General features: G+C 40.0%; 1 long non-coding RNA gene across 2 annotated transcripts in view; it reads left to right on the top strand.

Annotated features, from left to right (window-relative positions):
* LOC132396315 (uncharacterized) overlaps nt 1-25,646 on the top strand; it is a 118,852-nt gene that overhangs the window by 60,129 nt on the left and 33,077 nt on the right. The window lies entirely within an intron of this gene.

The following is a 25,646-nucleotide window of genomic DNA, read 5'->3' as shown; positions in this document are numbered from 1 at the left end:
GAAACTAAAGGGTATAGGTTTAAGGTGAGAAAGATGAGTTTAAAGGTAATCTAAGGGATTAATTTTTCACACATATAGTAGTTGGTATCTGGAATGAACTGCTAGACGATATGGTGAAGGCAGGATCAATAATAACATTTAAGAGGTATCTTGACAGGTACTTGAATTAATAGGGCATAGAGAGATATACATTTAATGCAGAAAAGTGGGATTACTCTTTTGGGTGTGCGTGTGTGCGCGCCCTTAACTCCTGGTGGAGTTGTCGGGGCACCATCATGACAAGCTTTTAGCACCGATCTTTTTGGTGATTGCATCGTATGGCATCTGAAACCTGGCAGAGCCCATCCCTCTCCAGGTTTTTGGACCCGGCTGGATTAGAACTTGGGAGCCTCCGCTCCAAATTCCGGCGCAGAGGCCACTACACCACCAGCCAGCCAGTGGCACCCCAGACGGGTGTCAACTATTTTGATACCTATATGTAAAGATAAGATAAAACTTTATTTATCCTGAAGGAAATTATTGTTGTAAGGTTGCTCAGTCAGAAATATAAACTCTAAATACAAAATATAAGCCTTGAGGCACAAAATAAATACCAAGTCAAGTCAAGTCAACTTTTATTGTCATTTTGACCATAACTGCTGGTCCAGTGCATAGTAGAAATGAGACAATGTTTTTCAGGACAGTGGTTTACATGACACAGTACAAAAAACTAGACTGAACTACGTAATAAAAAAAAGAGAAAGCTATACTAGACTACAGACCTACACTGGACTGCATAAAGTGCTCAAAAACAGTACCAGCATGACAATAAATAATAAACAGGACAGTAGGGCAAGGTGTCAGTCTAGGCTTCGGGTATTGAGGAGTCTGATAGCTTGGGGGAAGAAACTGTTACATAGTCTGGTCGTGAGAGCCGGAATGCTTCAGAGCTTTTTCCCAGACGGCAGGAGGGAGAAGAGATTGTATGACAGGTGCATGGGGTCCTTTAATGCTATTTCCTTTGTGGATGAAGCGTGTAGTGTAAATGTCCGTGATGGCGGGAAGAGAGACCCCGATGATCTTCTCAGTTGACCTCTCTATCCGCTGCAGGGTCTTGTGATCCGAGAAGGTGCAATTTCCAAACCAGGCAGTGATGCAGCTGCTCAGGATGCTCTCAATACAACCCCTGTAGAATGTGATGAGGATGGGGGGGTCGGAGATGGACTTTCCTCAGCCTTCGCAAAAAGTAGAGATACTGCTGGGACTTTGCTATGGAGCTGGTGTTGAGGGACCAGCTTTTTAATGTACAAAATGTACATTAAAAAGTAATAGTGTAAAATACAGACGGGCAATGAAACCATGTACATATATACTTACGGAGGGGAAGTTGTAGAGTCCTGTGCCGTTCAGTGGTAGAATCAGTCTGTTACTAAATGTGCTCCTGTTTGTCAGTTATGTCATGAAGGGTGTGAGAGGGATTGTCCATAATGCTCCGTAGCTTCTGCAGCATCTTCCTCTCAGACACAATCCAGTTCCACCCCCAGAACAGAACCAGCCTTCCTGATGAGCTTAGTGATTATCTGTCTTTGGGTTTTTGGAGTTCCCTTGAAGAAGCAAGTGTAGGCTGATAACCAGGCTGCTCTCAATGCAGAAATATCCCGTTGTACTTCTGTCCACATGGGTTTCTATCCCCACTATTTAAACCCAGGCACAAGATTTTGGAATTCAGTCAGGTCTAAATGCTAATTGGAAATTTTCTGAGAATTAATATGCACTTTTCCTTCATTGTCCACATTAAGTATCTCCAGTAGTGAGCAATAAAACCCTGCGTCACTGATAATTTTGCCAAGTTCAGTGGTCCTGAAGTCAATTGCAATGATCAATTAGTACACTGGCTGATGTAAATTAATTCATTATTGCTCAGACCTTATGATAATCTAATTAGTTTGTTAATTTTATTGCTAAAGTAGTTTGACATCTTCAGGCTTTCTGGAGAATAATTTTGTTTTTACGCTAACTCAAAAATACTAATTTCCATATTACAACCTTTGCTGTTTATGGTGCCTTGGCAAGGATTAAAATAAATTTAGCAATTATTTTAAACTGATTTAATCAGCTTAGGATAAAGGTCAGTTTCTGATAAGGGACATTTACAGCACTGCTCTGTCGTTAACTTAATGCATTTTTTTTATTAGAGAAGGAGATGTTTTAGCACCAGAGCTATTACTAGCAGAGTGATTACCATTGTTAACTATAGAGAAAGCTCTATAGTTTTTTTAAAAAGAAAGAAGCAGAAGAGAATCAATGGTCCTGAAATCCCCAAGGATTTCCAGTGCTCCCAACTTGATCTCAGCCAACTGATCAATGCAAACTCTGAGTAAAATAGTGCTCCATTGCACACTTATTCTACCCCTTGCTCTCCTTCCAATGTTTAGTGCAAGACTTTTTCTTCTTCTTTGTAGAGTTGCACTGACTATAATGCATGGCATCATTTCTACTTCTAAACGTGTTGACAACATTTACCAAGCATATGTATCTTAATTATTATGACATGCTTTCATGGAAGCCCCATGACAAAATCTTAAAAATCCCAATGGAATGCTTGTGGTACTTGTTACACTAGCATTGATGAAGTACAAGCATATGGACATTGGCTTACTGTGTCAATCAATTACTGAACAACTCTGCAAACAAGAGTCTTGTTTTAATTTAACTGCCTGTGTATGCTTTGGAATTTGGTTTATTTTTCCTATGAAGAACAAAATGCTGGAACAACTCAGCCGCTCAGGCGCATCCATGAAAATTAACAAACAGTTGACATTTTGGGCTGAGATCCTTCTTCAGGGTGGTGTTGTGTACGTAATATTTCAATAATATTAAAATAATATTCTACAACTAACTACAGGTTATATATAAAAGTACCATGAATGGTATATGTTATCACACCGCAACATCATATGTGCATGGCTCACTAGAAAAACGAGTAGACATGCGTTATCTCAGAATCAGAATCAGGTTTATTGTCACCGGCAGCAGCAGTTCAATGCAATACACAATATAAAAGAAAAAATTAATAATAAATAGATTACAGTATACGTGTATTGAATGGATCAAAAATTGTGCAAAAAAAGAAGTAATATATATTAAAAAGCGAGGTAGGGTTCAATGTCTATTTAGGAATCGGATGGCAGAGGGAGAAGGAGCTGTTCCTGAATTGCTGAGTGTGTGCCTTCAGGCTTCTGTACCTCCTCCCTGATGGTAACAGTGAGAAAAGGGCATGCCCTGGGTGCTGGGGGTCCTTAATAAAGGATGCTACCTTTCTGAGACACCGCTCCTTGAAAATGTCCTGGGTACTTTGTAGGCTAGTAGCCAAGATGGAGCTGACTAAATTTACAACCCTCTGCAGCTTCTTTCAGTCCTGTGCTGTAGCCACCCCCACCCCCAATTACGAACAGTGATGCAGCCTGTCAGAATGCTCTCCATGGTACATTGTTACATCTATAGAAGTTTTTGAGTGTTTTTGTTGACATATCAAATCTCTTCTCTCCTAATGAAGTATAGTTGATGTCTTGCCTTCTTTATAACTGCATTGATATGTTGGGACCAGGTTAGGACCTCAGAGATTTTGACACCCAGGAAATTGAAACTGCTCACTCTTTGCACTTCTGATCCCTCTATGAGGATTGGTATGTGTTCCTTCGTCTTACCCTTCCTGAAGTCCACAATCCAGTTGCTACACCAGATCCCTAACACGGTCTTCAAGGAGCTGCAGCTGGGTGCACTTCATGCAGATGTAGTTCCCTGGGAGACACTGGGTCTCCCAGTTCTCCAACATCCAGCACAAAGAGCATACCACAGCCATTTAAATGGAACAGTAAGAGAGGGACAAAAAAACAAAAAGGAAACCTTAACAGATGCTTTACACAGAGCCCACGGCTCTACCAAGCCAAAGCCTGTTGCTTCTACTGGCCTACTCCTGACAATGGCTGCTCTGCTTATCCCTTCTGTACTTTTATTTAGTTCGTAGAATTCTGTTGACTCTGCTGATAGGCCACGTACAATGGACAAATGCTCTCAAAGCTCCCTTTTTAAATAACTGCTACTGACCTGTGAGAAATCCCCCTGGTAAAGCTCTGTTGATGCCGCTGATAGGCCACATACAACGGACAAATGCTCTCGAAGCTCTCTTTAAAATAACAGCTGAATTACTGGAAATTGCAGCCAGAAAAGTAATTGAGTTGCACTTGGGAATGAAAGTTAATGTGCATACACCGGACCAGTGCAGGTTTGAAGGAGAAACTTGCAGGAAATGCAACAAAGCAGGACACATATAAAGAGCACCTTGGGCAGATAAAAATAAATTGATTGCACAGAGAAGAGAAAAAGAAAGAAATCACGTTGCTGTTTCAAGAAGAGCACTAATCTGCATGCTCTTGATGAAAAAATCTGACAATGATGAATGTGACACAGGAATGAATAGCCTTGAGATTTACAATGTAAAAACTAACAAGAGACCAACAATTTGACTTACACCAGAAGTGAATGATAACTTAATTAAAATTGAATTGGACACTGGCTCAGCTGTTCCAGTCATTCCACAAAATGAGTTTGAAAGGTATTTCAAAGAGACTGAACTGAAGCCCACAGATATCCATCTAAAAACTGATACTGGAGAAGGTAACTCCTGTGGGAATGACATTTGTAACAGTGAAATACAACAACCAACAAGCTACATTGATCTTGTACGTGGTAAAAACAGGAGAGCCAGCATTGTAGGGTTATGAGTGGCTGAGACAACTACAACTTGATTGGAGATCCATCCATCATTTGTATGCCACATCCCCTGCAATAGAACATGAATTTTAAAAAGGTACTGGATGATACCACAGCAGTGTTCAAGGGTGGCATTGGAAAAACTCAAACATATCATGGGTAAAATAGTGTAAGATGAAAATGCCACACCCAAATTTTGCAAAGCTCATCTGGTTCCTTATATAATCCATGATAAAAGTGGCCAGTGAGCTAGATTGTATCGTGTGAAGCCCATGGGCAACACAATTGGAACCAGTAACCAAGAAGAATACGTCTATCAGAGTCGGTGGTGATTTTAAAGTCACTTGCAACCCAGTACTGAAAGAGGATGAAAACCCTCTGCCCAGAATAGAGGATATTTTTCCAAATCTCTCTGGAGGGAAACACTTCAGTAAAGTGGACGTAGCTGAGGTCTACCTACAGATGGAGATGGAAGACAAGTCCAAAATGTTTCTCACCATAAACACTCACAAAGGGGTTTATCACTATAATAGGCCTGTTTTTGGAGTAGTATCTGCACCTTCACTGTAGCAGAAAATTATGGACCAGGAGCTGCAAGGCTGCCCAGGCTCTCAGCGAACTTGGATGGTAACCACTACTGTCCATTTTCAGTCCACAGAAGGGTGCTCCACTAACAACAGCAGCATAAATGCAAAGATGGGCTCTGTTTCCTGGATGAACACAGTCGCAAGGTCGAATTCAAGAGGACAACTAATCACAAAAATGCTGATGGCTTGTTCCATTCACCCTTGTAAGAGGAAATACCTGACAAATTTACAAAAGAGGACAGTCCCTATTATGGCAGAGATGACTGAAAGGGAAACCAGAAAAGACTGCACACTGTGTCAGATCTACCTGGTCACCCAAACTGGCTGGAATATGCAGCAGAAACTCCAGTTGCCCCATTTTTACCAGCACCAGGATGAATTTGCCCTTGACAGGCATTATCTTATGTGGGGATTGAGAGTTGTTGAAAGTTAAACTGTTGGTGGGGCTACGGAACAGGCATCTAGCTTGGTCAAAATGAAAGCATTGGCTTGAAGCTTTGTCCGGTGGCCTGGAATAGGTTAGCAGATTGAGCAGCTTCCATGCACTGTTCCATGCTTGAAAATGCCAAGAGCATCAGCGCTCCATCCCTGGGAATGTCCTGCCTTGCTCTGGCAAAGGATTCATGTACATTTTGCTGGACCATTCATGGGCACAAATTTTTTGGTAGTATGGATACATCTGCAAACTGGCCTGAAGTGTTTCCAAAGTACAGCCTTGCGCACTGTTGGTATATTGAGAAGCCTCTTCTCAAGGACCGGTGATCCAGAATATTTGTTCAGTAACAATGGGCTATATTTTATTGTGGAACAGTTTGAGTCATTCCTAAAAATGAATGGAATAAGACATATCCCATCTGCATTGCTCCACCCAGCTACAAACGGCTTGGTGAAAGATTTGTCCGGAGTCTAAGGAGGACACTGTGATCAATGTCAGCAGAACACACTGCACCGACATTGAATCAGAAACTCACCAGTTTACACAATGCAGCATGGTCCACAAGCAACAAATCATCAGCTATGCTGTCCCTCGGTCATCCCCGGCACTCGCACTTGGATCTGCTGAAACCCAATCTCAGAAGGAGGAAGCAGGAATAGCAGCTGAGACAAGTTGAGGGCTCCTTAAGCAAAGTAGTTTGATGTTCCACTCCTGGACAAGTGGTGCTGGTGAGGGTATTTGGAAAGACTGACAGAACTGGACCGCTCTTCTACACAGTGGAAATTGTGTCTGATGTCATCTGGAGACATCACGTCAGTCAGCTGAGCAGAGCAGAGTCGGTTGTTGGAGAAGAAAGATTTGCAGAGCTGTCAGAACCTCTTCTCGCAGTCCCAGCGTCAACTCCTTCAACCACCATGAAGGAGGCCCCAGAGCCCGAGACGGTTTCACAAGCCCAGGAACCCGAGATTATTTCACAGGCGTGAGTCTCTCCTGCCATTGGAGTGAGCCATCCCACCCCCCCACCTCCACCTTGTCAGGAAAGGCATTATTCCACAAAAATAAGAACTCCGCCACAGCAATCAAATCTTTTGGCCTGAATGAGACAATCTAAAAGTTACTATGGTATGGATATCTATATAGTAGCTCCAAGTTGAATAAATATACATCTATATAAATTAAGATGCATTTTATATTCAGTTGGAGTTTATAGCTAAGGAGGGAGGAGTGTTGTGTATTTAATATTTTAATAATATTTGAGTAATATTATAAATGTTTGATTAAGTATCCCTTGTTGTTTAAATACTTCTTTATGGATTATATGTAAAAATATGTGAATGGCATTCGGCATCATGCTACCACATCATATGTGCATGCCTCGCTGGAAGTAAAGAATGAAGTAGACACATGTCATCTCTCCAGCTCTCTTCTTTTTCTTTCAATTAGTTTTATATTTTGGAGTTACAAAACACGTGTTATCTCTGTCATACAGTGTCTTTGTGATACAGTAAAGAATGGAGGCTCTTAGTTATGCTTGGAATAGTCTGAAACTACAGCAAGGGTTACTTCAGCAGCTCAGTTTAATGTACAGTGTAAGGCAATGCAGAGTTCTACCAACCAGAGAGTTACTTGTAGCTATATTGGTTTCACTCTGCAACTGAAGTTACACTCTGAATTTACATTGTGTAGATTATCTATAGTCACAAGACATCTACACAATAATTATACAACATTAATATCATACAACATAATGTTCACTTCTCAATATTAAAATAGTAAGGAGGTACCTTATAAAGTGGGCACTGAATGTACTTTTGTGGTCTTATGATGCTGTAGGCCATCCACTTCAAGGTTTGATGTGTTGTGTGTTCAGAAATATTCTTTTGCGTTAATAAGGCATTTTCGCCTACAGAACCGCCACTAACTAGATGTTTTCTTTTGTTTTTCCACGCAATTTTCTGTAAACTCTAGAGGCTCTATTTGTGAAAATCCCAGGAGATCAGCAGTTTCTGAAACAATGAAACCACCCTGTTAAGCATCAACAACCACTTGACAATCAAAGTTACTTAGATCACATTTCTTCCCCACTCTGATTTTTGGTCTGGACAACAGAGGAACCTCTTGACCTACATACTTTTAAGCTTTGAGTTGCTGCCGCATGATTGGTCGATTAGTTAACTGCATTAAGGAGCAGGTGTAGAGGTGCATCTAATAAAGTGGCCACTCAATGCATATAATGCTTAAAATTTCCAAAGAGTAAAATTAAAGCAATGTTCATTTCTGGCCAACAAAATCTTGTCTATTTGTTAGAGACAAGTCTTATTGACTGGTATCGCCCAGTTTCAGAAACCTGTGGCCAAGTTTTCATTTAATGGCTAATGGACCCATGGTGTGATTGCATGGCAAAGACTGTGATTTATGACTGTCTCCTCTGTAGAGTGAGAGGGATTTTAATTTCCAGTGCCATGATTAATCTCTGTCTCAAGGGAGGGCAAATGACCAATTTATTTATTTATTGAGATACAGAACAGAATAGGCCCTTTCTGCCTGTTGAGTTACACCACCTAGCAACCCCAATTTAACTCCAAGCTCATCATGGGACAACTTACAAATACCAATTAACCTACTAATCATTACGTCTTTGGACTGTGGGAGAAAACCCATGCATTCCACGGGGAGGACATACGGACTGCTTGCAGATGACATCACAATTGAACTCTGAACTCTGATGCCCTGAGCTGTAATGGTGTCGCGCTAACTGCTAACTGCTAACTGCTAACTGCTAACTGCTGATATGCAGCAGCAGTTCAGATGTGATGCAGCACAAGAAGTTTAAATAACTTTGGGGATGGAGGACACATTGGACAAGAATGACTTTCTTCTGTGGCAGTGTAGTAGCAGCTCCTGCTTCCCCTGGGCCCATACACTGAAGTTCAACAATATTCTAAAGAAAACTACTGGATTCTTTTTACTCTCATTTTCTTATCTTGTGTTACTAGTCTGACAGAAAAATCACACGTTTCTTGCACAGGCCTCTGGTTATAATGCAGCCAATATTGATTACTCACCTTTGTTTGATCTTCCTATTTAGAGATGGACTCTGATGGATTCCAGCAAACTTCGGCTTGGAAGAAAAAAATATACATCAGATATCTAGTTGCCTGCTATTTCTGCTGGACAAGCATGTTAAAATCCATTTTACTGATGAAAGATCATTGACCTGAAACATTAGCCTTGTGCTCTGCTCTCTTCACTGACACACTCAATATTTCCAGCACTGTTTGCTTTATTTCAGATTTACGTCATCTGCAGTATTTTGCTTTTCAAAAATCCACCTTTGTTATGCACAAGAGAAATAAATCAGTTTTTACCCTTCCCAGCCACAACTAGACAGTGCTTGTTATATACTTGGTTTGGATTATTGCCCTTAAGCATTTTATGGATACCATGCTGGATCTGGGAGTGATCATAGAGCAGGGAGCAAAGCCACCATTATTAAAAAAATGATCTTTTTTCCATAGACACAGTATAATTGTAAATAATAATACCCAGACAATTGCTCTGCCAGGATATGAAATCTGAGCTTTTTGTTACATTGCAGAATAGAAACTCATAATTAACTCCCTATGAATCTGCCATGGACAAATTTACTTAGCCATGGAACGCATACTGAAATCTCAAATTCTACAAACTGAACATTTGTACATTTTCAATCAAAAATTTCCTCTGCATAGTAAATTAGTATTCTGGTTTCCTTGATTAATCTGTATTTAATTTTGATAAGTAATAATTAAAGCTTGCAATTGAACAAAATACCCTTGGGGTTAATTAACAAGAAGCTGTGCTTCAGATTGCTTGCTAAAAATCACACCATTTCCAATTCTATTCTAATGAAAGGAAGTGACAATATTGTATGAATCTAATGGTTTAATTACCCGATGAACAAATTGATTGAATTAATATTTGACTTCAAATAGCCATTCCATGAAGTTACCCTTCTTATGCCGTGGAAGACCATCTGTAGATCCCTTTGCCTCTTCATCTCTCTATTTTCCTTTGAGCTTATTTTTTTTCCTTAAGCTTCTGATCTTTCCTTCATTTTAGTTCCTCTTCTGGCTCGGCAGCAATTTTAGTTGATTGGTGTTCTGTATTTTAAAGGCTCTAGATAAATACATGGGTTGCTGTTATATTCAGGAAAAGGTCAGCAAGTGGTCATTATTTAATGGTTCTGACACTGAAGGTCATTAGACCACAAGACCATAAGACATAGGAGCAGATTAAGCCATTTGGTCCATCAAGTCTGCTCCGCCATTCAATCAGGGCTGATACTTTTTTCTCCCCTCTTCAGTCTCACTCCCCATCCTTCTCCTTGTAACCTTTGATGCCATGTCCAATCAAGATCCTATCAAGCTCTGCCTTAAATATACCCAACGACCTTGACTCACAGCTGCCTGTGGTAACAAATTCCATAAATTCATCACTGCGGCCTCAGAAATTTCTCCATATCTCTGTTGTAAATGGATGCCCCTCTATCCTGAGGCTATGCCCTCTTGTCCTAGACTCTCCCACCAGGGGAAAACATCCTTTCCACATCTACCACGTCTAGGCCTTTCAACATTCAAAAGGTTTCAATGAAATCCCATTTCATCATTCTAAATTCCAGCGAGTACAGACCCAGAGGTATCTCTGATATTCCTTGAATGATAACTCTTTAATTCCAGGAATTATCCTTGTGAACCTCCTCTGAACCCTCTCCAATGCCAGCACATTTTTTTTTAAGATGAAGAGCCCAAAACTACTCACAATACTCAAGGTGAACCTTCACCAGTGCCTTATAAAGCCTCAGTATCACATCCCTGCTGATGTATTCTAGAACTCTTGAAATGAATGCTAACATTGCATTTGCCTTCCTTACCACTGATTCTACCTGCAAGTTAAACCTTAGGTTGTTCTGCACAAGGACTCCCAACTCCTTTGTATCTCAGATTTTTGGATTTTCTCTCCATTTAGAAAATAGTCTGCACATTGATTTCTTCTACCAAAGTGCATGACCATGCATTTTCCAACATTGTATTTCACTTGCCATTTTCTTGCCCACTCTCCTAATCTGTCTAAGTCCTTCTGCAGCCTACCCGTTTCCTGAATACGACCTGCCCCTCCACCAATCTTTGTATCATCTGCAAACTTGGCAACAAAGCCATCTATTCCATTATTTAAACCATTGATGTACAGCATAAAAAGAAGCAGCCCCAACACCAATCCCTGCGGAACACAGCTAGTCACAAGCAGCCAACCAGAAAAGGATCCTTTTATTCCCACTCACTGCCTCCTACCAATTAGCCTTGCTCTAACCATGTCAATAACTTTCCTGTAATACCATGGGCTCTTAACTTGGTAAGCAGCCTCATGTGTGGCGCCTTGTCAAAGGCCTTCTGGAAGTCCAAATATACAACATCCACTGCATCCCCTTTAACTATCCTACTTGTAATCTCCTCAAAGAATTCCAACAGGTTCATCAGGCAGGATTTTCCCTTAAGAAAACCATACTGACTTTGTCCTACCTTGTCATGTGTCACCAAGTACTCCAGAACCTCATCCTTAACAATTGACTCCAACACCTTCCCAACCACCAAGGTCAGGATAAATGGTCCATAATTTCCTTCCTGCTACCTTCCTTCTTTTTTAAAGAGTGGAGTGGCATTTGCAATTTTCCAGTCCTCAGGCACCAAGCCAGAGTCCAGTGATTTTTGGAAGATGATTTCTAATGCCACCACAATCTCCACCACTATTTCTTTCAGAACCTCAGGGTGCAGTTCATCTGGCTTGGGTGATTTATGTACCTTTAGGTCTTTCAGCTTTTTGAGCACTTTCTCCCTTGTAATAGTAACTGTACTCACTTCTCTTCCCTCACATCCTTCAACATCTGCCACACTGCTGGTATATTCCACAGTGAAGGCTGATGCAAAATACTCATTTAGTCCATCTGCCATCTCCTAGTCCCCTGTTATTATTTCCTCCAGCCTCATTTTCTAATGGTCCTCTATCCACTCTCATCTCTCTTTTAATTTTCACATACTTGAAAAAGTTTTTACTCTGATATTTTTTGCTAGCTGGCTTTCATATTTCATCTTTTCCATCCTAATGACTCTTTTAGTTGATCTCTGTAGGGTTTTAAAAGCTTCCCAATCCTCTATCTTTCCATCTAATTTTTGCATTGTTGTATGCCCTCTCTTTTGCTTTTACATTAGCTTTGACTTCACTTTTCAGCCACAGTTGTACTATTTTGCCATTTGAGTATTCCTTTGTTTTTGATATACATCTGTCCTGCACCTTCCTCATTTTCCCCAGAAACTCACACCATTGCTGCTCTGCTGTCATCTCTGCCAGCATCTCCTTCCAAATTACTTTGGCCAACTCCTCTCTGATACCACTGCAACTTCCTTTACTCCACTGAAATACTGCCATGTCAGATTTTATTTCCTCCCTATCAAATTTCAAATTGAACTCAATCATATTGTGATCACTGCCTCCCAAGGGTTCTTTTACCTTAAGCTCCCTAATCACCTCCAGTTCATTACATAACACCTAATCCAGTATAGCTGATCCCCTAGTAGCCTCAATGACAACCTGCTCTAAAAAGCCACCTCATAGGCATTCTTGTTGCACAATTATGTCCTGCTGTTATCAAGTTCCGGCTTACATTTTCAAAGGATATTTTTTTCCAGTACCAACAACACTGGAAATATGTACTTCTAAGTTGGTTGCTAGTAAAAGCAGAAATACTGGAAATACTTAGCAGGCCAGGCACCATCTGTGGAGAGATGCAGTTAACTTCTACAGCTAATAATCATTCATCAGAACTGGGGAAAAGTTTGTAATTTAAAAAAAAAATGAGCTGCAGAGATGGTGAGGAAAGGCAGGTAGGAAAAAAGATCTGAATGGAAAGAGAACAGGAGCAAGCTGTGGTGGTGCCAGCTGAAAGTGGACAGTAAAGGCCAATAAACGATTACAGTACTGGGATATCAGCGAAGGAGGTAAACAGGAGTAGATGAAGGAAATCTGAATAAACAGGAGAGATTAAAAAACCCTGAATGTTGGAAAGGCGAGATTGAAGACAGAGATGTTTGATTACCTGAAACTTAATTTCCAGTGTGTACTTGAGTTGGAAGATGATTAAACTTAATTGGATTAGAGCAGGAACCATAGGTCAGAATAGAAATTGGATGGAGGTTAGAATTATCTGCAGCAACAGACAAACATCTCCTTCCATGTACTCTGCATTTGATAAGGATCTACATCTACATCAACTCTATCATTCTGTCCTAGACCCACACCTCTTCACTGCCTTAAGACCAGCTATTGTTTTCATTTCTAGTGGCTAGAATGGTAAATTGAGCACTTTAAATAGCAGCTGAAGCTGGAGTGAGTTTTGCATCTGAAATTATTGTTGCTATATAAACAAACAACAAAACCAGAAAAAGGCTCCAATGTCAACCAAACTACCAAGATATCTTATAAAGTCAAAGCTCTGCTCTTGTCCTGAATTATCAATATCTCTAAAGCATTAAAAAATGCAAACTCTACTGATGAACGGTTTCAACATGACTTAGAGACATCTTATGGATATATAGACTTAAAAATTAGGAGCAGATGTAGACAATGTGACCCTCTGAACTTGCGATGTCATTAGACAAGAACATGGCTGATCTTCTACCTCAGCTTAGTTTTCCTGCACATAATTCCCTGAAAGTCCAGAAATCTATTGATCATTTTTTTAAATGAACTTCACAAATAAGACTCCCATTTCTGACTTAAGTAGTCTGCTTCTTATTCTGACTCAAAGTTCTAGATTCCTCAGCAAAGGGAAGACATCTTCCATTCATCCATTTGTCTAGCTTTGTCAACAAGTCAAGCTTTGTAATATTTTTAAAGTGTAATTTTGATCACCTCCATTCTTCTAAACTCTAAAGAATACAGGAGAGTTAAGTCTCTTCTCATATAACAAACCTGTCACCAGAAACCCAAAGAAAATTTATCTCCCAATCCTGTCTATATGTAACTTCATACCCACAGTAATGTGGCTGACTTTAATCCATCCATAGGAATGGCCTACCAGATCATTTAGTTATAACTGCTATGACATAATTGGAAAAGAATAGAACTAGAGAATTCATCCATCTTGGTACAAAATTTGAATACAGTAAAGTTACTCCACATACCATTCTGATTTAGAAATATATCACTGGTCCTTTACCATTGCTGGGTCTAAATCAGGGAATTTGCTCTGCACCAGTACTCTGGGAGTATCTTCACCAGGACCACAGAGCATAAAAAGGTGGCTCACCCCCAGCTTTCAGATGGTCAATTGATGTTGGGCCATCAAATGATGCCTGCACCCTGAAAAATCAATGTATAGAAACAGTCAGTTTCCAGGTGACTTTTACTGATTCTACTTTCTAGATGTCAAACTCAACTCCTCCAGCTGCTAAAGTGGAATACATATGTAGCAACCAATCAGGGATTGAGTTGAGTTTGATGTCCACTTCACAAACTGCCGAAGTATTAACTCCACTAACTCACTCAGTCTTAATTCCACTTAAGCTCACTAAGTTAAAAGTTAAAACTGATCAATCTACAAAATAAACATCTGATCCAAAACATTGCTACTAGTGTATACTGAACTACACAGCTTTACGTTTTCAAAAGAAAACTAATTCTCCCTATACCATGTTGAGATTTCAGTTCCCTCCATTTCAATCCAACAGCAGACCAATCACACATTACACAATCACACAATGGAGAATGACTTATTTATAATCGATTGAAGATTTAATGTTCTCAACTTTCATTGGTTGACAAACTCAGATTTAAATTGGGATAATTAAACATTTTTGGATTTGATTTTCTAAAAAGTCTCAGAACAGTTGGACATCTGTAATAGATCATGAACACCTAGAGCATACAGAATGTGAAAACCTGAACAAGCAATGCATGCACTATGCATGAGTCATTAATGCAGTAAAAAATATGAACTGGATTAATATTCATTCCACAAAAGAATCAGAAATTTAGAAAGCTGATATTCTATAATATCATCTATATGCTCAGGCTGTCATAGTCCCAACTGGCAATTCCCCATCCTGCCATTATCTCATTGATTGTGCCTTAATTCCTGTCGGCTGATTCCCTATGATTGCTAGTCCCATTAATTATCACATACCTGGTTCCCATTAGTGAACATAGGATAAAACTCAGGCATCACAGCCATGCTGTGCCAGCTCATTGGTCAACTCTGGTGTACGCAAACTCCATTTCCTGATTCCTTTGGACTGTCAGTTCTAAGTTCGGCATCATTTCCTGGATACTCTCCATAAACCTTGTCTCTGTGTAAAGACCCTCCTGGATACCGGTTCCCCATTCATGAGGGTGCTAATGCCTCACGACTCTGTCTCCACACCTGTGTCCTGCACTTGGGTTCCTCCTCAGCCTCGTCCTTGCAACACAGACAAACTAAGACATTTGAGGTTATCATAAATCCACAGCAGCATATTTATTGTATTTTGATATTTTGGCATTATTAATGGGCATATTTAAATGGAAGAGATTGTAGAGAGCTTCTTTGCACATGAAATAGTAAATTGAAAGATTAGGTGTTAAATAGAAATGAATGGAAAGAAATGTGAGATTATAGATATTGGGAGATACATCCAGGATAGAGAAACCTCAAAGGTAAGGATTCAACAACAGTCTAAGGATTCAGATACACTCATCATAAAAAAAACATAAAATAACAACATGAAAAATCAAATGGGATCCCAGACTTTATAATCACGGACATAAACTATAAGAGCAAGTTCTTACTCTGACTTCTCATCTTTTTTCTCTGGTCCTGATGAAGCAACTCGGCCTGAAACATTGATTCTTTACCCTTTTCCAAGGATGCGGTCTGGCCTCCTGAGTTTTGTGTGTGTTGCCGAGAGATCAGCCATGAATTCACTGAATGATAGAGAAAATGAAAGGGGCCGAATGGCCTACTTCTTTGTTTCTAATGTTCAAATGTTTGCACCATTTACTTTCTCCTGGTTTTGAATAAAAACCACAAAAGACTGAATGGTATAAAATATGATGGCGCTAATTGATAAAAAGTAATAAAAATTTGTTACTCACATTTTATCTACCTGGGTAAGATGTAACTAGAAGGAAGCTAAATAAACTGATGAGAAGACTGAATAAAATGTTGGAAATGTAAAACATAAACACTGAAAATACTGTAAATTGAAGAGAATGCTAGAAATATTTAGCACCTGTAAGAAAGAAAAATGGATTAACTTTTAGGATTTTCTTTTCTATTTGTGGTAAAAATGTCAATTTAATTTACACCCATGCTGTTTCATGTACGGTATTGAGTCTTCTACTCACGAGCTATACATAATGTATTATTTGTGCAATCATGTGTGAGTTTGAAATGGCCATAGATAAATGTGAATTTATGTGCTAAATAATATAGTCCTGGAAAAGACAAAAATTTGAAACTGGAGACTGCCAGAAAGAAAACTGAAATGTCTTGGCTTCAGCAATGATAAGGATTTATAGCAGAGAGAAAATGACACCAGCTATCTTTAATTTCAAGCAATTGGGACTCATGAGAACTAAAAAAAAATGGGTAGAGGTAACTAACAATCTGAAATAAATCTGCACTTGAAAGTCTAGACAGATTTTCCTAAATGAACTTTGAACAAATTGAAGTGAACTGAGGATAGAGTTCTGAGAATTTGTTGGAAGGGCCTGAAGAGAGGCAGGACATCTTAGCATAAGGTAATGGATTGGGTGAGCAAATTCATGGTATGCTACACTACAAGAAACCATTCAGCCCATTATGGCAATGCCAGCCCTTTGATGTGCTTATCCAATTACTTTCAGTTCCCTCTCCTTGACCAAAGATATGTATTAGCTTTTCCTTCTATACACCCACTTTCCTTTTAGGAATGGAGCAAATTCTGGGGATTGGTTATGATGCACCATCAATAACTCACTCTGAGACGTAAAGGCGAGATATCGGCTTTTACTGACCAGAAGAAGGAACAAGCAGTGAGTGACCACCATACTACATCCTGGAGACTGAGAGGCCGGGCTCAGGCCTTGATCGCCTTTATACAGGGGTCTGTGGGAGGAGCCACAGGAGCAGTCAGCAGGGGGCGTATCCAGACAGGTATATGTAGTTCACCACAGGTTATAAAAGGGATTTTTCTATTATATTTTCAACCACTCACATAAATTTGAATAGCAAAACATCTTCTCACCTGGATCCACTTATCACTATCTAGTTCCTGCCTTGCCATACCCCATCACCCTTTACTTCTAGCTACCTCCCTTTCACCCATTCAGTCCATATGCAGAGTCTTGACCCTAAATGTCGAATTTTCCTTTGCCTTCATAGATGCTACCTGACCCACTGAATTTGTCCAGCGCTTTTTAGTTACTGCATCTGCAAGGAATTTATTGCATTTGGATCAATTTTTCTTTCAACTAACATTGAACTAAGAATTGTAGAGTTTAGGGATCCATGAACAGTAATCACGAAAGCTTAGAGACAAGTACAAAGGGCAATTAAAAAGTTAAATATACTTTTGGCTTGCTTTCAGAAGGGACTGAAGTGCAAAGGGTAGAACTTATTCTACCAGTACATAAGTATTATTTACATCACATTTGGAATATTGCTTGAATTTCTGTGAAACATTGGTCATGCAGCAGGTGTAGTATGTATTTACCAGAATGCCAGTAGGGCTAAAAGGATTACATTAACAAAACAGATCCAGAAACTGGCCTGTTCTGTTTTCATTTTAAATTATTTAATTCGTGACCTTCAAGGTCTAAGAGATGACTGAGCTTGATGGAGTGGCTGGGGAGAAATCACTTTCTTTGGCAAAGAAGCATAGAACAAAGGGGCATCGACTGAAAATTGGATCAATGCCTAATGTCAGGAAGCACTTCTTCATCAGGAATGCAATTGTCATCTGAAACATTCTCTCCAGAAAGCTATTGAAGGGAGGTCAGTTGATTGTTCAAAACTGCAACCGTGAGGCACTTTAAGTTTTGCAGAGCCAGGGTGAGAAGATGAGCTGAGAATGCCGATCAACCATGAAAAACAGGCTCATAAAGCAGAATGACTAATTCTTGTTCCATACTCCCCTTTGGCAACTTATGCTGGAGTTAAGAGAATGAGCTCAGTCCAAAGCTTCTGTCATCTGTGGATTAATGTTCAAATTACAAAACACAAACTGAACTTGATTCTAATGTCTGTAAATGCCTTTTTACCTTCTTTTGCCTGTTAATTTCCTTTCCCATACATTAGACTGGAGAATACTTGCTGTTACCATGATTGTCATATCCATCTGGGATCATACAGCATCTGCATGCTGAAGAACAAGAACCATGGTCAAGAGGCAACCCTTGAAAACATTAATCATTAAAAGATGATTTCTTTGAAGAAGGGTCTCAGCCCGAACTGCCGACTGTTCATTTATTTCAGCTGAGTTCCTCCAACATTTTGTGCATGCTCATCATTAAAAGACACTGTTTTAAGAACCAGTCCAAATCAGCATAAACTATAAAGTTACAGAAAGTCATGGAGTCATACAGCCCTTCAGCCCTCAGTGTTTGTGCTGTCCACCAAGTACTTAAGTATACTAGTCTCATTTTCCAGCACTCAGTCTACAGTTTACTATCCTAAGGGATATGAAGTGCTCAGATAAATATGTTTAGAGAGTACCTACCTTCCCCATGCCCTTAGGAAGTGTGTTTTAGATTTCAAGCACCCTTTGAATGAAAAACATTCTTCCTTAGCTCCCTTCTAAATTGGCCATCTCTTTCCTTAAACCTATGTCATCTGCTTACAGACAGTAGAAAAGATTCTCATTATCTGCCTTGTGTCCCTCATAATTTTGAATACCTCAATCAGGACATCCTTCAGCCTTCCCCACTCCAAAAAGAAAATGAACCAAGCCTATCCAGTCTCCATCCCGAGCAATGTACTGGAGAAATCTCGGGTGCAAGCATTTCCTTCCTATAGTGTGGCATGCAGAAGTGCATCCAAAACTCCAAAATGGCCTAATTAATGTTTTATGCAGCTGAACCCTAACCTCCTTTCTCTGATCTTGTACTGTATGTGCCACTAATGAAGGTTATTTTCCCACGTAGCTTTTTAACCACTTCTCTGGCTGTGTTGCCACTTTCCAGGGCCTTTGGATGTGTGCAGCAAGAACCCTTTGTTCTATGGTATTTATTATGGTTCTAACATTCACTGTGAACATTCTAACCCTATTAAATCCTCCAAAGCTTACACTCTAGAAGGTCTTCACCTGCCATTGCCATGCTCATCTCATCAGGTCCTCAACAACATTCTGTAGCCACAGAAACCTCTCCTCATTATCAACAACAATGGAGTCATATGACATGGAACCAAGCCCTTCAGCCCAACACTTTGTCCATCCTGTCCAATATACTTACCTGAGCAACTGCCATTTCCTTGCATTTGTCCCATATCTCTCTAAATCCTTCCCATCTATGAATTTGTTCAAATGTCCCTTAAGCTTATTCATTGTGATAACCTCTACCATTTCCTCTGGCAACTGTTTTATTTACCCAATAGCGTCTGTGTGAAAGACTTGTCCCTTAGGCCCCCTTTAAGTCGTTCTTCCCTTCTTTTAAACTGGTGCCCGTTAGTATTAGATATCCTTGCTTTCTCTACCTCCTGTAATTTCATAACCTTATCTAGTCAGTGAAGGCAAGTGTGCCATCATCCTTCTTCAACAGTTTGTCTACTTGTGTCGCCTCTGCCATGTCACCTGAGACCTTTCTAATCATTCCTCGTTCAGTCACATCCAAATCATCTATCAGTGAAGATCTCTACCGCAATCCCCATGGTATACTGTTGTTGTCAGGTGTCTAATGGCAAAAGCACCAACCTTCAACCACTATCTTCTGTTTCTTATCAACAAACAACTTACAGATCCACACACAAAATGCTGGAGGAACTCAGCAGGTCAGGCAGCATCTACAGAAATGAATAAACAGTCAGGCCGAGACTCTTCTTCAGGACTGGAAAGGAAGGGGGAATACACCAGAATAAAAAGTTAGGGAGAGGGGAAGGAGGATAGCTAGAAGGTGATACTGTGGGTGAGGCTGGGTGGACAGAGGAAGAGAAGAGATCTAGCCCTGTTAGGAGAGATCTAGCCCTTTCCCCTTCCTACCCATGTGGCTTCATCTACTGTATCCCCATCTAGGTATCCTCCTTCCCCTCCCCCCACCATTTTATTTTGATGTATTCCCCCTTCCTTTCCAGTCCTGGTCTTGGCCTGCAATGTTGATTGTTTATTCATTTCCATAGATGCTGCCTGACCTACTGAGTTACTCCAGCATTTTGTGTTTGTTGCTTTGGATTTCTAGCATCTACAGGATTTTGCATTTTACTTTCTTGCCCTGGATTTGATATGTTCTTAACTAATGAACCAGTCTATCATGGGGGACCTCATTAAAGGTCTTACTGAAAAGTCCTTGTTGATTACATCAATGGCATAGCTCTTGTCAATTAACTTAGTCACCCCTTTAAAAATGTAATCAAATTAGCCAGACAGGGTCTCCCTTAACAAAGCCATGCTGAATATTCCTGATCAATCCCAGCTTCTCCAAGTGTACATTAATGCTATCCTTTAGGAATATTTTGAATAATATTCCCTATTGATGTTACGCTCACCACTCTATAAAAACCAGACTTAACCCAGTTGCCCTTCTTAAACATCTGCTAGCCTTCAATCTGCATCACTTCTGGGGCCACATAACATTTGAAAGTTTATGTCAGAGCCCAGCAATCTTTTCTCTCTCCTGCTGCAGAAAATTGGACAATGTCTCATCAGGCCCAGAGGATTCATCCAATTTTAAACTCTCTAAAATATCTTAGACCTCCTCCTTTACAGTGGGGATTTACTTCAGAATTCCATCAACCCCTTCTTTGCATTTTCAGCCTCAATATGTCTCATTATGGATAAAGATAAGAAGTATTTATTCAAGACCTCCAGATCGGCACACTGATTTCCAATTTGGTTCTTAAATGGGTCCATCTCTTTGCTTGGTTACTACCTTGCTCTAGATTGCTTATAAAATGGTTTGGAATTTGCCATAATCTTTCCAACCAATCCTACTCTGCACCTTTCTCTGCTCTCCTAACAACATTTTAAAGTAATCACTCACCGCACCCCACCCACTCTACCACCAACATTTTTATACACCTGTAGACAGTTATTTTAAAATGCTTTATTATTAAAATTTTTATCTCCAGGGTAGCTTGGACTTGTTCTTACCATTCATCCTTACCAAAACACATTAGCCCTGAACTCTCCGTTTCATTTTTAAACCACTGATTGGTCACATGAAGGTTTACCTGCAAGTAGCTGCTTCCAGTCCATTTTTGCCGGGTCTTGTTTTATCATGCTGAAATCACCCTTCTGCCAACTCAGGACCTCAATTTCTAATCTTTTCTTGCCTTTCTCCGCAAATATTTAGAGCTATGTTCATTCTCTCTGAAATGTTCTCTGATGGACTCTTCTGCTAGGATTAGCATGATATGTTGGAGTCAGAAATGTGGCCACACTTGTGGGCTGCCCTACACAATCCTCGCTGATTTGACTTGACTCAAAATGACACATTTCACTATATATTCAGATGCATATGTGACAAATTATGCTAATCTTTAATAAAATATTTTAAATCTTTAAATCCAGTATCACCCTTTCTCTAAGAGGGCTATCCACACACTGGCTCAGAAAGTTCTTCCACAGTACTTTAAAAATTCTCTCTGCCAAGTTCTTGCACTAAAGTGATCCTAGTACATGCTGGGGAAGATGGAGTTCTCTTACTACAAATACCTTCTGGGGTACATATTTACCCCTCCATCTTCTGCTGACTGTTTAGTGGCTTTCAGTGTACACCTACAAAATGTTTATCCTTTTTGTTCCTAAGCTCTATCCTTTTTCTTTCTAGCTCTGTCAAGTATACTGTATGGGGCATCTTCTTTCACATTAAGCCTCACCCATATAGAAAGGGAACTTGGTTAAATGTGTAGCTGTTTTTAATCATATTTTCAATACATTGTTGTTTTTGCAATTACATTATCAGGTTACAAAATATGTACAGTCAGCAATAAACAGAAAATTGTTCTAAGCAGGAACAGCTGTTTCAGGGGGATAAAACTTAAAAAGCAAATGGAATCTCAACACCAAGTTTCCCATCAGCCAGCTATTAACAATTGGACATTGGCCGATTTTATAAAGGATGAGTAAGCATCATCTCGGAAAACCAACTATACCAATATAAATCATTTAATTGGGTGTTTTTGTCTATATACCATACTCACTTAGGCAAGATTCAGCAGTGATAAAGAATAAAGCCTTCAGTGTCTAGTTAATTTTTCATACTAACGGCATATTAGGTAAATTATAATACGAATTCAATCATGAGAAACATCACAGATTCCCATTTCAGAGAATTGAGTACCAGTTTCACATATAATGCTGGCAAAATATTTGTTCCTTGTTCTCTATGTGTTTTAATTCAGGTCCCTACTGTGCCAGTTAGCATGGATACAGAATGGTCTCTGTGACTGTGAGAAATTACAAGTCCTCTTCCACTGACAAAAGTGTAATGGTTGTGATTCTGACATTCATACACATTTTGGATTGTCAAGTGCACGTGGGACATTGCCTAGTAGGCCCTGCATTTATATCTGGAATGCTTTTATGAAAGGAAACCCAGGTTTACTATCAATATCTGGTTATTAAGATTCATTAGGGGCTGTTTCCCCAGAACTTCCCTGCAGAATCCTGCAGGAAAGGATAAGTGAACTATGACAGCACTGTTGGGGCAGTTTATGCTCAGGCACCTCCAATAGACTGACCATCTAATTTGCTAGCCTGGTAACTGACTCTTAAAATGTATATTCTGTTTCAAGCTCCAACATAGCCAGACTTTACCACATAGACTGAGGAGTCAATTCAAAGTTTTTCTCAACTTTATAAAAGACCATAAGACATAGGAGCCTTTTGAGTCTACTCTGCCATTTGATCAAGGCTGTCTTATTTTCCTTCCACTCCCATTCTTCTGCCTTCTCCCCATAACTTTTGACAGTCTTACTAATTAAGTACTGATCAACCCTGCCTTAAATATGTCCCCCGCTATCTGTAGCAACAAATTCCAGAGATTCACCACCTCCTGGCTAAAGAAATTGCTCCTCATCTCTGTTCTAAAGTGGTGTCCTTCTGTTCTGAGGCTGTACCCTCTGGTCCTAGACTTTCTCATTCTTGGAAACATCCTCTCCTCAGACACTCTATCTGGGCCTTTCAATTTCCTTTAACATCCCTGCCATGATCTTGAAAAATGGAGAAAGAGTACATGTACTTGTGTTCAGAACCTGCAGTCCATTCAGTAGGAGGACACAGAAGCCCATTGTAAACAAAGAACTGATTTCTCAACCACCCTGTCTGAGCCCAGCTGCCCCACTTGCAATAGAGTCATGGGGTGTGGTGAACTACATATACCTGTCTGGACACGCCCCTTGCTGACTGCTCCTGTGGCTCCTCCCACAGACCCCTGCATAAAGGCGATTGAGGTCTGAGCCCGGCCTCTCTATCTCCAGGATGTAGTAGGATTTCTCAACCACCCTCTCTGAGCCCAGCTGCCCCACTTGCAATAGAGTCATGGGGTCTCCAACTGGGTTCATCTACCACCTCACAATCAACAGAAGTGGAGCAGGAACTTGAATCACGTTTGACTCCAAGGAAAGAAGAGGAGAAGGCAGAGAAGGCTTGCATCTGCTGCTAATTAGATCCTTGTTTTCCTGGACACTCTCATCAAATCAGCCATGATGGTTTATGCTAGTGAACTAATGTCACTACCACAAGTGTCAGTTTTGGTAGAGAGATCCTGCCTGGCACATGTATGCAAAGCAATCAGTGTCAGAGAGCATCATCATTGCCTTGTGGTGTTCAGATTCCTCTGCTCCCCTCAAAGGAAACATGCCCTTCCCTGCAACTCACTAAGCCTGATGAGCCAAAGTTCTCAGAGAAGGAGGAAAGTTAACAGAATTTTTATTTGTTCAGGAGTGACAATTATTCTGATGTGTAAGCAGCAACATTGTGCCTGCAAGATTCATTCCAGGGTACAGCGACTTAATAAAACTACATTTCTAACATTCAAAACCTTCGCTAAGATACACTACAGCACAGCTTAGAAGGTCAGCAGAATGTACAGAATGGCTAATGAACTTTTCAGCATATTTTTCAAAATTCAATTTGCTTTCAAATAAACAGTAATGCTTAGTCATATATTCCAACCGTTAAAATGGTTTCCTTGCTGGAGAAGAATGATTTTGACATGCAATCACAATGCAAGATGCTCTGCTTTCAGCCAAAATGCTCAATGTCTTTGTCTTAAACACAAAGCGCATCTGCCTTGTAACAAAATGTGTATTTAGATTGTCTATAATGTTAATAATGCAATTGACTGAAATTATATGGGCTGAACTTTATTATGATACATAGCTCTTCAGATTGGTTACTCTCAGTGACCAAGGCCAACGATGAAGAGTCCTGATGATGGATCTCAGCCCAAAAGATTGACTGTTTATCCCTCTTCATAGAGGCTGCCTGACCTGCTCAGTTCCTCCAGCACTTTGTGTTTGTTACTCTGGATTTCCAGCATCTGTAGAATCTTGTTTTTATGAATCCATTGTCCTTGTGTTGGTCTTTGGCTGCTGTTACACCACCTGCTGTAAGATAAACAGGAATTGAAAAAAAAACAGAACAAGGCCATCCATAGGAATAACACGCAAGTAGTATCTATTTGGCCGATTTGCACGCATGATAGTATCTACTTTTAGCATTAAACAGCCGTATTGGTATCATTCCACCAATTACATTTTAGCTTGATTCTGCAGATACTGTACTGCAGGGACATCTGAAACTCATCTTCTTTCGATTAAAGAAGTTTTGTTCTTGCTTTGACAGCCTCAATGTCAAAGCTCTGCTAATATTTTCTTTGCTGATATGGGCCAGGCTCCTTTATTGAGGCTGCTGTCAAATAACTTATAAAAAAGTTTAATACTTGCAATATGTACAAGAATTCTGTGGTAAACTTACATGAAACCAGGCTTAAGAGCTATGGGGTGATGTCTCTACATTTCATATAAATATAAAACATGTGATATGAATGCAGGATAAAAGAACAAAGAGAATATTATCTTTCTTAGGTTAGTAGAGTGTGCGCCTGAGGGTGTCAGGTCTTATTAACAGACTCATTATGGTTCCCTGAATATCAGATCACTATTTGCTGTGGAAATAATGATGGCAGCTACTGAAGCAGAAATAATTTGGGAGACAGGATCCTCATTACAACACTTTCCACTTTTTAAATGAACGTTGCTGAAAACAAAAACATATATATTGTAGTCATATAGAAAAATAAATATATGTACAAAATAGCTCAATCTCAGCTAAATGGGAGTTTCGATTGTACTGAAAATGGACTATATATAAGAGGCCTGGGTTGACCGTGACTGTGGAGTCCTGGCTGTCTACATGATATGCAAGTCAGTACACAAGCCAGAGCTGTACAATATGGAGAGCAAGCTATTGCCTATGTAGCAGAACCCTCCCCTCCACACATCTGATGAATCCAAAGGAATATACTGTTTCGTACCAACGGTGTTGCAGGAATTGCCAGGCAGTCTTGAACTCAATGTAGGGCTATTTTAGGGACTCCAACTCTGGATTTTTCTTCAGAGTTTTACTCCCGAAGTCTTCATAGCTGCAAGGCAGAGGAGGTTT

This window comes from Hypanus sabinus, chromosome 7 (genome assembly GCF_030144855.1).
Source record: "Hypanus sabinus isolate sHypSab1 chromosome 7, sHypSab1.hap1, whole genome shotgun sequence".
In the NCBI taxonomy this organism is placed as follows: domain Eukaryota; kingdom Metazoa; phylum Chordata; class Chondrichthyes; order Myliobatiformes; family Dasyatidae; genus Hypanus; species Hypanus sabinus.
This window is presented reverse-complemented; position numbering and strand designations above follow the sequence as displayed.